This window comes from Rhinopithecus bieti, unplaced genomic scaffold (assembly GCF_001698545.2).
Source record: "Rhinopithecus bieti isolate Rb0 unplaced genomic scaffold, ASM169854v2 scaffold_56975, whole genome shotgun sequence".
NCBI classification, from domain to species: domain Eukaryota; kingdom Metazoa; phylum Chordata; class Mammalia; order Primates; family Cercopithecidae; genus Rhinopithecus; species Rhinopithecus bieti.
In genome coordinates this window covers 900,908-911,671 of record NW_016823127.1, presented here as the reverse complement: position 1 = coordinate 911,671, position 10,764 = coordinate 900,908, and the positions used below count along the sequence as shown (strand labels likewise).

General features: G+C 52.4%; 1 protein-coding gene across 5 annotated transcripts in view; it reads right to left on the bottom strand.

The window, feature by feature from the left end:
- PLA2G6 (phospholipase A2 group VI) overlaps positions 1 to 10,751 on the bottom strand; it is a 71,859-nt gene extending 61,108 nt beyond the window's left edge. The window contains exon 1 of one of the 5 annotated variants that reach the window (XM_017861323.1): positions 10,594 to 10,751. The gene's annotated coding sequence lies outside the window, so the exon portion shown is untranslated. Of the gene's footprint in view, positions 1 to 9,547; positions 9,637 to 10,474 lie in introns of those variants that run through there. The other 4 variants (XM_017861327.1, XM_017861324.1, XM_017861328.1 and 1 more) reach the window with 4 other exon arrangements.
- Between the last annotated feature and the right edge of the window lie 13 nt (positions 10,752 to 10,764).

The following is a 10,764-nucleotide window of genomic DNA, read 5'->3' as shown; positions in this document are numbered from 1 at the left end:
AAAAAAAAAAAAAAAAATGTTTTTGTTGTTGTTGTTCTGAAACAGGGTCTGGCTCTGCTGCCCAGGCTGGAGTACAGTGGCTCAATCATGGCTCACTGCAGCCTCTACCTCCTTCCACCTCAGCCTCCTGAGTAGCTAGGACTACAGGTGTGTACCACCATGCCTAGGTAATTTCTTCAAAAAAATTTTTATAGAGGCTAGGCATGGTGGCTCACGCCTGTAATCCCAGCACTTTGGGAGGCTGAGGCGGGCGGATCACTTGAGGTCAGGAATTTGAGACCAGCCTGACCAACATGGTGAAACTCCATCTCTACTAAAAATGCAAAAACATTAGCTGGGCATGGTGGTGGACACCTATAATCCCAGCTACTTGGGAGGCTGAGGCAGGAGAATCGCTTGAGCCCAGGAGGTGGAGGTTGCAGTGAGCCGAGATAGCACACTGCACTCCAACCTGAGTGACAGGGTGAAGATTCTGTCTCAGAAAAAAAAAAAAAATTTATAAAGACAGGGTCTCACCATGTTGCTCACGCTGGTCTTGAATGCCTGGGTTCAAGCGATCTGCCTGCCTCGGCCTCTCAAAGTGCTGGGATTACAGGTGTGAGTCACCGTGCCTGGCCTAAAATGTTCTTGATACACCATCGCCAGACGCCAGGTTCTCTCTCCTTGCTCTGGGCTCTCCCTCACTTTAAACACATCTGTACTATTACACCCCAGCACGTTACAACTGCCCCTCCTGCCAGACTGTAAGCTTCGTCATCCTCCTACCAAACACTCTGGTGCATCTTTCTGGCACCATCCTGAAAGCATTCTGTACATTAATCATTTTGTCTGTACAACCACTCTATGAACTGGTTACTATTATTATCCTCATTTTACATATGAGAACACCAAAGAACGGAGGGGTAAACTCACGGGCCCAGGGTCACCCAGCCAGTGGGTGGAGCAGTGAAAGCTGGCGCCCAGCTGGGCTGGCCCAGAGTCTAAGTTTCTCAAAGGCAGCTGCTCGTCTTTTCATCTCCGTCCACAAGCTTGGCTCACAGAAAGTTTGTCAAAACAAAAATTTAACCGAGTAAATATTATGCATAGAAAAAACAAAGACTGATAGAAAACAAACCAAGATAGACTGACAGAAAACATGCCATTGAGTAGATGAGGGTGCTGGGTTTATGGGCTTTTTTTTTTTCTTTTCCTTATTTTCCAGACGCTATGTAAAGCGATTATAGTTTTCAAAGGAAGTAACAGTGTAGGCTGAGCCTCTGGGGGCTGCAGCCGGGAAGATGGGGACCCGTGGGGGCTCAGGCCTGGCCTGGAAGAGCGGCAGAGAGGCTCCCCCGAGGATGGGCCTGCAGAGACCTGGAGCGGTGCTCCCAGGAAAGGCAGAGTCAAGAGCATCCAGCACCCATGAGCCTCAGGTTAAGGGAGAAAGCCAACAGGGGTGCAGTGAAATCAGAGAGAGATTCCACACCCCCAGAGTCTCCTTCCTCAATGCCCCAGCCTGAGTCCCCACCACCAGGGCCTGGGGCTGGGGGATGCCTCCCACACACCCACAGCAGTGTGTGGCCACAGAAAGGACAGGCCTGGCTGGCATCCAGCCTTCAGGGTTGGCGGGAAGATGAGATGACGCAATGGAGGGAAGGTGTCTGGGACACAGGCCGACCGTGGGCACACAAACAGTGGCCATTGTTATCACTAGGTGGAAGAAAGGAAATGACAGCCACGGGGCCACATCCTGGAACACTCACAGCATCGCCAACCAGGAAGGCGGCCAGCAGGGAGAAAGTGCTCACACGTGCTTCCTTCTGTCCCCACCACCCGGACCCCGGAGCCCAGGCTCTTCCCAGCACAGCTGCAAGAGGGGGACGCTGGGTGAGGGCCCCCCAATCATGCCTCACTTCGTCTCTCCCCCTGGCTTCTCACAGCCTCCTACCCTTGACCTTCCTGTGGGGTAAACAATCACTTTTCCCTACCGATGACTGGCCCCTCCTGCTCCTCACCTGGGCTTCTCCCTGCAAGCCCAGGATGCCCAGGTCACCTGACACAGACCCCACCTCAGCTGCGTCAAGCAGCTCTCTCAAACACCACAAGCAGAAAGACAAAGACCCAAGACCTTTGGCGGTGGGGGTTGACAGTGACAATTCTGCCTGTCCAAGCCAGGCAATTTCCAGGTACCAATTTTGGTTCCCACCCTCAAGGGAAGTCAGATATTTCTGGCCTTTTTCCTTACCTCTGCTCACCCATCCCCTGTCAAAACCAAGCTCGCCTGCTGGGTTCATTCAGGAAAGACTGACAGAGAGTGTGCTGGTGTGAGGCTCCCCTGGAGGAGCTGAAGGGTGGGAGGAACAAGTATTATTATCCCATCTCAGAGACCAAGAAACTGAGGCCCAGAGAGGCCCCCAATTGTACATGTTCAAAGGGCAAATTAAGGTAGGGCACAGTGGCTCGTGTCTGTAATCCCAGCACTTTGGGAGGCTGAGGCAGGCGGATCACCTGAGCCCAGGAGTTTGAGATTGGCCTGGGCCACATGGCAAGACCCTGTCTCTACAAAATATAAAATAAAATTAGCTGGGCATGGTGGTGGGCGCCTGTGGTCCCGGCTACTGGGGAGGCTAAGGTGAGAGGATCACTTGAGCCCAGGAGGTCGAGACTACAGTGAGCCAAGATTGTACCACTGCACTCCAGCCTGGGCAACAGAGCAAGACCCTGTCTCAAAAACAAAACAAAACAAAGGGCAAATTAAAGCTGATGTCCACCAAAAAAGAAAAACAAAGAAACAAAAAAACCTTGAGTGGGAACAGACGGAGATTAGAGTCAATGGGAGAATCTCTGATGAGTTCCCTGGAAGTGACTACCTGGCTTCATAAAACAAATAGTCACTGTACAGACCCAAGCCCGGTCCCTGTTTCGCTGAGTGCACAGTCCCCTGGGGGAAGGACCGCTAAAGGAGATGACTTCTGAGCTGAACTTTCCAGGAGTTTGCCAGCGGGCGAAATGGAGAGAGGCCTTCACAGCGGATGAAGCAGATCAGAACACGGGGGAAGGCAGAGATCGGGGGCTTGCTTGGCCCACCCGTGAACAGTGAGTATTTTCATGGGGACTGGATGGCTCAAGAGGGGAACATGCTGAGAGGAGGGGCCGTGGTTAGTGCTGTGATCAGTGTGAACACAGGTCACTCAGAGTCACCTGTCCAGCGGGTGCTATGTCAGTCATGCCCCTAGTCATGCCCAGGGAAGGTCCTCTTACGATGAGGAGCCAAGCCCCGGAAGAAGTGCAGTAGAGGACAGGGACCAAGAGGGTCGCTCATGGCGGGTGGTGAGGGAGAAGTCAGTCCCAAAAATCTGGTTCCTCCTCAGCCACGAATTCCCTGGGCAGGTCTCAGGCACAAGAGGAGCGGTCCCTGCCCTCTGGTGGTTGCTGTCTTCTGCAGCCACCAGGCCTGGGCAGTCCCCTCTCCTCCCCTTTGGAAGGTCTGTGTGAAAACTGCCTTTCTGGAGTGAAAGGGGCCTGCGCTTGCGTCCTCCCTAGAAGGCTCTCTCCCGTTCCTGCCGGAGCCCCTGCTCATCCTTCAAGGCCCAGCTGCCCGCTCTGAATGCTCAGAGCACCAGAGCTCCCTTCCAGCCTGCATGGTACCTGACCCAGCCTGACACCCCTCCATGCCCACTATACGATGCAAATCCAGTTGCAGGTCTCCCTGCTGACCCTGGTCAGTGGCGCCCCATGACCTCTCAGGGAAAGCCCAGACTCCAGTATCCATGAGAGCTGGCCCAACTCACCCCTCCAGCTCATCCCTCACCTCTACTCCAGCCACGCCGCACCATCGATCCTCCCAGAACACGTCAAACTCACGTCTCAGTGCACCGGGAGATACCACACATACGCTCCATTGGCTTAGTCCGTCCTCCCCGCTTTCTTAACCTGAGTGTGTGCTCCATAAAGGACAAATGAATAAATCTCTTCTTGTCTATCAAGATTCAGCTCAGGCGCCATCTCCTCTGAAAATTCATACCTGCCCCTCCGCCCTGCAGCCTGGTGTGCCTGCCCCTTCTCCCCAGCACCCCACACCACCCAGGGGCCAGCCCACAGGAACATACACCATGTGAGAATGGGGGTGCATCTGTTGGCTTGGGCTGCCCACCCCACCCGCTTTGATTTGTTTCCCTAAGCACCTAGCATGATGTTCCTTACAGTGGGTATTTAATAAATGTTTGGTGAATGAATGAATGAGAATGAATGAAGGACCCAATTACAAGCCCACGGGGCCAGCACCTCTGAAGCCCCCGGACACACTTTATTCCCTTGAAGGTGATAACCGGGATAACACACACTGTTCCCACCCACTCTGAGCTGCCAGGCTCCTCTCCATAATGGATATGGAAATATCGTGCTCAAATCCCACCAGTGGCTAAAGGTCCCCAAGGGGTTCGCTCCTCCACTGGGAGAACCTGTATCCAGCACCTGCACTGCTTCAGGAGTGGCCCTAAGTGATCAGACTAATCCCTCCCCAGGCTTCAGTCTGGAAAGTTCAGCTTTATATATAGTCAGGGTGCTTAGGCTGAGCTCACTCCTAGTCCAAGCAGGAAAAGACTCCAAGCCTTCTGCTTCCTTCTTGACTAAGCTGAGAGCAAAGGAGCCGGACAGCTGCCCGAGAGGTGCGTGACAGGAACCCACAGGCAGCAGGCCAGGAAGCAGACCTCACAGGCCTGGCCACGTGGGGGATTCCGGGAGCACACACACAACTGCCCAAGGTGGAAATCAGGCCTCACGAGCCCCAGCTGCTGACGACAGGATGTCCCATGATTGGAACAACTGCTGGATGGTCCTGGCAGCAGAACCTGGCAGCAGTGACACCCTCCTGAGCACCCTCCTCCCACCCAGTCAAGACAGAGCAGGCTGAAAACTCAGGGTCTGCTCAGAGTGCCAAGCTGCCCTGACTTCCTTCCTGCAGCTCCCACCATCTCTGCCACCCGGCACGTGCGCATGCCATTACACACTGGCCTCCGGCCTCTCGCAAGGCCACCATGCTTCATGGTTGGCAAAGGGTTTCACGCTTGTTATCTACCTCCAAGCTCACAAAGAAACAGGGAAGGTGCAGCCGGGTGCACACCTGTAATCCCAACACTTTGGGAGGGTGAGATGGGCCGATCACCTGAGGTCAGGAGTTCAAGACCAGCCTGGCCAATGTGGTGAGAAAGAAACCCCGTCTCTACTAAAAATACAAAAAAAAAAAAATTAGCCTGGCGCGGTGATGGGTGCCTATAATCACAGCTATTTGGGAGGCTGAAACAGAATTCTTGAACCTGAGAGGCAGAGGCTGCAGTGAGCTGAGATCACGCCACTGTACTAAAGCTTGGATGACAGAGTGAGACTCCGTCTCAAAAAAAAAAGAAAAAAAGAAACAAGGAAGGTGCGATCATTCTCCCTGTTTGGCATGTGGGGAAATCGAGGCGCGATCATTCTCCCTGTTTGGCATGTGGGGAAATCGAGGCCCCGAGAGAGGAAATGGGGTGGCAGGTGGTGGGGGGCGGGTGCCTGCCTGTGTCCTCTGACTCTTGAACAGCACTAGGCAAAGGGCTGGCCACACACCAGGTGCTCAATCCGTGGGTGGGAAAACACTGAAGGAACACACGAGTCATGTCAGCTCCCATCTGAGCCTCTGGACATCCAAGGCAGCCTCCCAGCAAAATGTCCCTGCAAATGTTCCCTCTGATCCCAGCTCACTCCAACCTCTTCCCTAAGTTAGTGAGGAGTGGGAAAGGGCTTGATCCCATCCCCTTGCACCTCATCAGCACCCACTGCTGCCCAGCACCCACAGGGCACCTGATGCCTCAGCACTGGTTCAGGTGAATTGTCACTTTTTTTTTTCTGAGAGAGAGTTTCGCTCTTGTTGCCCAAGCTGGAGTGCAATGGCACGATCTTGGCTCACTGCAACCTCTGCCCCCCCGGGTTCAAGCAATTCTCCTGCCTCAGACTCCAGAGTAGCTGGGATACCAGGCGCGCACCACCACGCCTGGCTAATTTTTTGTATTTTTAGTAGAAACAGAGTTTCACCATGTTAACCAGGCTGGTCTTGAACTCCTGACCTCAGGTGATCCACCCACCTCCACCTCCCAAAGTGCTGGGATTACAGGTATGAGCCACTGCACCCGGCCGAATTGCTACATTTAACCCTCCAAACACCTGTAAGGAAAGGTCCAGGTCTCTCCACATTACACAGGAAACTGGGACACAGGTTACACAATCTGCCAGGATCAGAACCCAATGAGCTGGAATCCGGAGCATCAGGCTCTTAATCCTCAAACTGCCTTCAGGAGAAAGCTGAAAGAAAGTGGCTGAGCGAGGCTTGCTCTACAGGCTCTTGGATTCCAAAAGGCTTGTCTCAAATGCACTGCTGCTCACGTGAGCCAGAGCAAAGTGTCCTCTCACAAAAGGAAAAAGCATCTCTTTCATTCACTCAGCTTGGCTGCACCACAGCTGGGAGCAAACTGCCCCAAAACTGTCACTGGAGCTCCCAAGCACATGAGACAGGGGTGACTTTAAGAGATCTTTGGGCTGGTGGGACGGTACAGTGTGGCCCATGTTATGACTCACTCCACAAATATTTACTGAGATGGACTGTGGCAGGCATTGTTCTAACCGCTGAGGATTCAACCGTAAACAAAATAGACTGGTCTGGCACGGTAGTTCACTCCTATAATCCCAGCACTTTAGGAGGCTAAGGAAGGAGGATCACTTAAGCTCAAGACTTTGAGACCAGTCTGGGTAATACAGCAAGACCTCATCTCTACAAAAATTTAAAAATTACCCGGGCATGGTGTCTCTCATGCCTGTAAGTCCCAGCTACTAAGGTGGCTGAGGTGGGAGGACTGCCTAAGTCCAGGAGGTCGAGGCTGCAGTGAGCTGTGATTGTGTCACTGCAATCCAGCCTAGGCGACAGCGAGACCCTGTCTTTTTTTTTTTTTTTTTGAGACGGAGTCTTGCTCTGTCGCCCAGGCTGGAGTGCAGTGGCCGGATCTCAGCTCACTGCGAGCTCCGCCTCCCGGGTTTACGCCATTCTCCTGCCTCAGCCTCCCGAGACCCTGTCTTAAAACAAAACACGGCGGGGTGTAGTGGCTCACATCTGTAATCCCAGAACTTTGGGAGGCTGAGGAGGGTGGATCACTTGAGGTCAGGAGTTCAAGACCAGCCTGGCCAACAAAGTGAAACCCCATCTCTACCAAAAAATACAAAAATTAGCTGGGTGTGGTGGCATGCGCCTGCAATTCCAGCTTCCTGGGAGACTGAGGTGGGAGAATCACTTGAACCCAGGAGGCAGAGGCTGCAGTGAGCCGAGATCACACCACTACACTCCAGCCTGGGCAACAGAGTGAGTCTCTGTCTCAAAACCAAAACAAACAATCAACCAAAAAAACCCCCACAAAATCCCTGACATCCTGGAACTTATATTTTAGACAGAGCTACTAATAATAAAGAAGATTAACAGGTAAAATATATACAAAGGTTTCAGATGCCAATTAACTACTGAGGAGAAAAACCAAAGAATGGCAATAGGAAGTGCTGAGGTGGAGAGTGAAATTTTAGATAGGGCGAGGAGGGAAGTCTTCACCAAGAAATTGATCTTAAATCAGTACCTCATGGAGAGAGATGAAAGTCATATGAATATCTAGGCAAAGAGAGCACATGCAAAAGCCCTGGGGCTGGAACATGTTTAGCAAGTTCCAGGAAAAGCAAGGAAGCCAGTGAGGTCAGAGAAGCAACAGGGGGCCAGACGTGTGCCATGAGAGGAGAGGCCAGTGCAAAGAGACAACATTTTAACAAGATCACTCTGGCTGGGTGTGGGGTAAGAAACAGAGAGGCGGCCGGGCGCGGTGGCTCAAGCCTGTAATCCCAGCACTTTGGGAGGCCGAGACGGGCGGATCATGAGGTCAGGAGATCGAGACCATCCTGGCTAACACGGTGAAACCCCGTCTCTACTAAAAACACAAAAAACTAGCCGGGCGCAGTGGCGGGCGCCTGTAGTCCCAGCTACTCGGGAGGCTGAGGCAGGAGAATGGAGTAAACCCGGGAGGCGGAGCTTGCAGTGAGCTGAGATCTGGCCACTGCACTCCAGTCCGGGCGACAGAGCGAGACTCCGCCTCAAAAAAAAAAAAAAGAAACAGAGAGGCATCAAGGACAATGTCACAGCTTTGACCTGAGCAACTGAATAATACTCCCATTGCCTAAGATGAGAAAGACAGTGGGAGGGACAGGTTTTGGTGAAGGGTAGGGTCAGGGATGGAGAGCAGAACTAACAGGCGCTCAATTCTAAACTCTAAGTTTGAGGCCTGGCACGGTGGCTCACTCCTGTAATCCCAGGACTTTGGGAGCCCAAGGCAGGCGGATCACTTAAGGTCAGGAGTTCGAGACCAGCCTGCCAACATGGTGAAACCCTATTCTCTACAAAAATACAAAAATTAGTTGGGCATGATGATGGTGCATGCTTGTAATCCCATCTACTCAGGAGGCTGAGGCAGGAGAACTGGCAGGTGGGAGTTGCAGTGAGCCGAGATCGCGCCACTGCATTCCAGCCTGGGTGACAGAGTGAGACTCTGTCTCCAAAAAATAAAAAATAATAAAAATAAATAAATAAATACTTCAAGTTTGAAAAGCCTAAGTTTGAGGTGCTGAGTAAGCAACTAGATATTTGAGTCTGTCATTCCACGGAAAGGTCTGGACTGGACTGGGGATATAAATTTGTGGGTTGACAGAACAGAGACGCCACTTAAAGAAATAAGACTGGATGAGATCACCATCCGAAAATGAGAAGAGGCATTTAAGACATGACCCTATCAAAATCCACTGTGAAAGATACATAACATATCCTCCCAGGGAGCCACTCTCTACAAAGTGAAGCTTGTAACGCACTTCACTACGGCCCCTTACCTGTTGCCTACGTACTTTCCCCAACACACACTCAACAGATATGTGCAGATACACACACACACACACACACACAGAGTATTTAAATTTCTCCTTTCTGTATCTCCTAGTGATGTCATTCTGCTGAGTAAGAGGGAAACTCCCTTTGGGGGAGTCTGTCATGGAACAAGAAAGTAACCCATGGAAGGGAGAAAAAGTGTCCTAAGCACTGAGACAACAGTAGCAAAAACCTTACACATCAGGGCAACCACAGAGGCTCTGGTGCCAGATTCCAGCTTCAACCTCATGGGTGTGATCTCAAGCAACTCATTCGCCCTCTTTTTCTCATGTGAATTGAGAATATCATTGGCTACACCAACGGTAGCCTAGAACATCAGACAGTTCATAAATATTTGTTAGATAAACGATGACTGAATGAACGGTGAAGAGAACATATACAGACAAGCCTGACTCACAAGGGGTGATCAACAAACATTGCCAAATGATACAATGAAAGACAAGGGACCTCCTGCTCATCCTTCTCTCCTTGTCTTCTCATTCTATCCTTTTCCCTTTCCATTCCTTTCAATCCTGCCTACGACCCAACAGTAAAGTCATGTATTTGTACAGGGCCATACTGGTTATAAAGCTTTACCTTCTACATTTTCTCATTCAAATTTTGAAACTAATGGCAGCCTTATGAGGGCAGGAAGTACAGTCCTCCGTCACAGATGAGGAAACTGAGACTTGGACAGGCAACAGCTGCCAAACTCCAGGCAGAGACTGTAACAAAAACAATGCATTCAAAAACAATGTATTCAGCCCAAGGGTGGAGCCTCAATGTTGCCAAACCAAACCTGCCTGACATCCTGTTGGGCGGGTAAGAGGCAGGTGAGGGAAAGACCCAGAAGCTAGGGGGAGGTATATGTTGGGGTCATGTGGGTAGCCCATTAAAAATATGGCCACAGGTCCCCTTGCCCTGTGCCCTCCCTGTCCCACACCCACGGGCTTGCTCCTGGCCCGGTCCCATGGTCACCCGGGTCACATGCTCCCTGTCACCAGCTTCCAAGTCATCTGTGGGAGCAGGAGGTGGACACAGGATCTGGGTGGCCAGGCTGAGGGGAAGGAGGGAGCATGTCGGGGGCAGGTCTGGAGGCACGCGAGAGAGGAAAGGCAGGGAGGAAAGGCAGGGAGAAAGGGCAGGAGAAGCAGGGAGTGAGACATAGGTAGATGCACCACGAAAGGTGGAGACCGAGGTGAAGTGGGGAATCAAGTGAAGTGGGGAGCACTTAGAAGAGCACAGAAAGGAAAATGAGGACGGCCAATGGGGCCTAAAGAGGCACTGAGAGTCGGGGAAAGACGAGAGATGGAATGACTCAGGAAGTTAGGAATATTGAGGGAGACACACGGAGGAGACTGGAGTACAGGGGAGGAACTCAGGGTCGAAGCTGGGGTCCCTGGAGTCCACAAGTTCGAGATGAGACATGGGCGGTCTAGGGATGGGAGTTGGGGACGCTGGGGGATGAAAAGATGGAAGGTGGGGGCACTCAGGGAGTCACATAAGGGTCAATGTAGGACATGCCTCAGAATCGGAGACACAAGGAAGATCCACAGGGGGGTCCGGCGGAGACGTGGCAGTCCGTGGCGCGGAGGAAGTTGGCGAAGGTACCCCAGGCCCCGCCCACCTGCGAGGTCACTCACCTCGGCTTACTCAGCACGTCTATTTTCTCCCACTTCCGCAAACAAACCGGCCTCGGGCCACGTGATGCCCTGACCACCGCTCTCCGCCAATCACTGGTGGCCCTGCCCCAGGCCTCCTCTAGGCTCCGCCCCCACGCCCGAGGACGGCGGGAGGCGGGAGGGGTGGGGGGG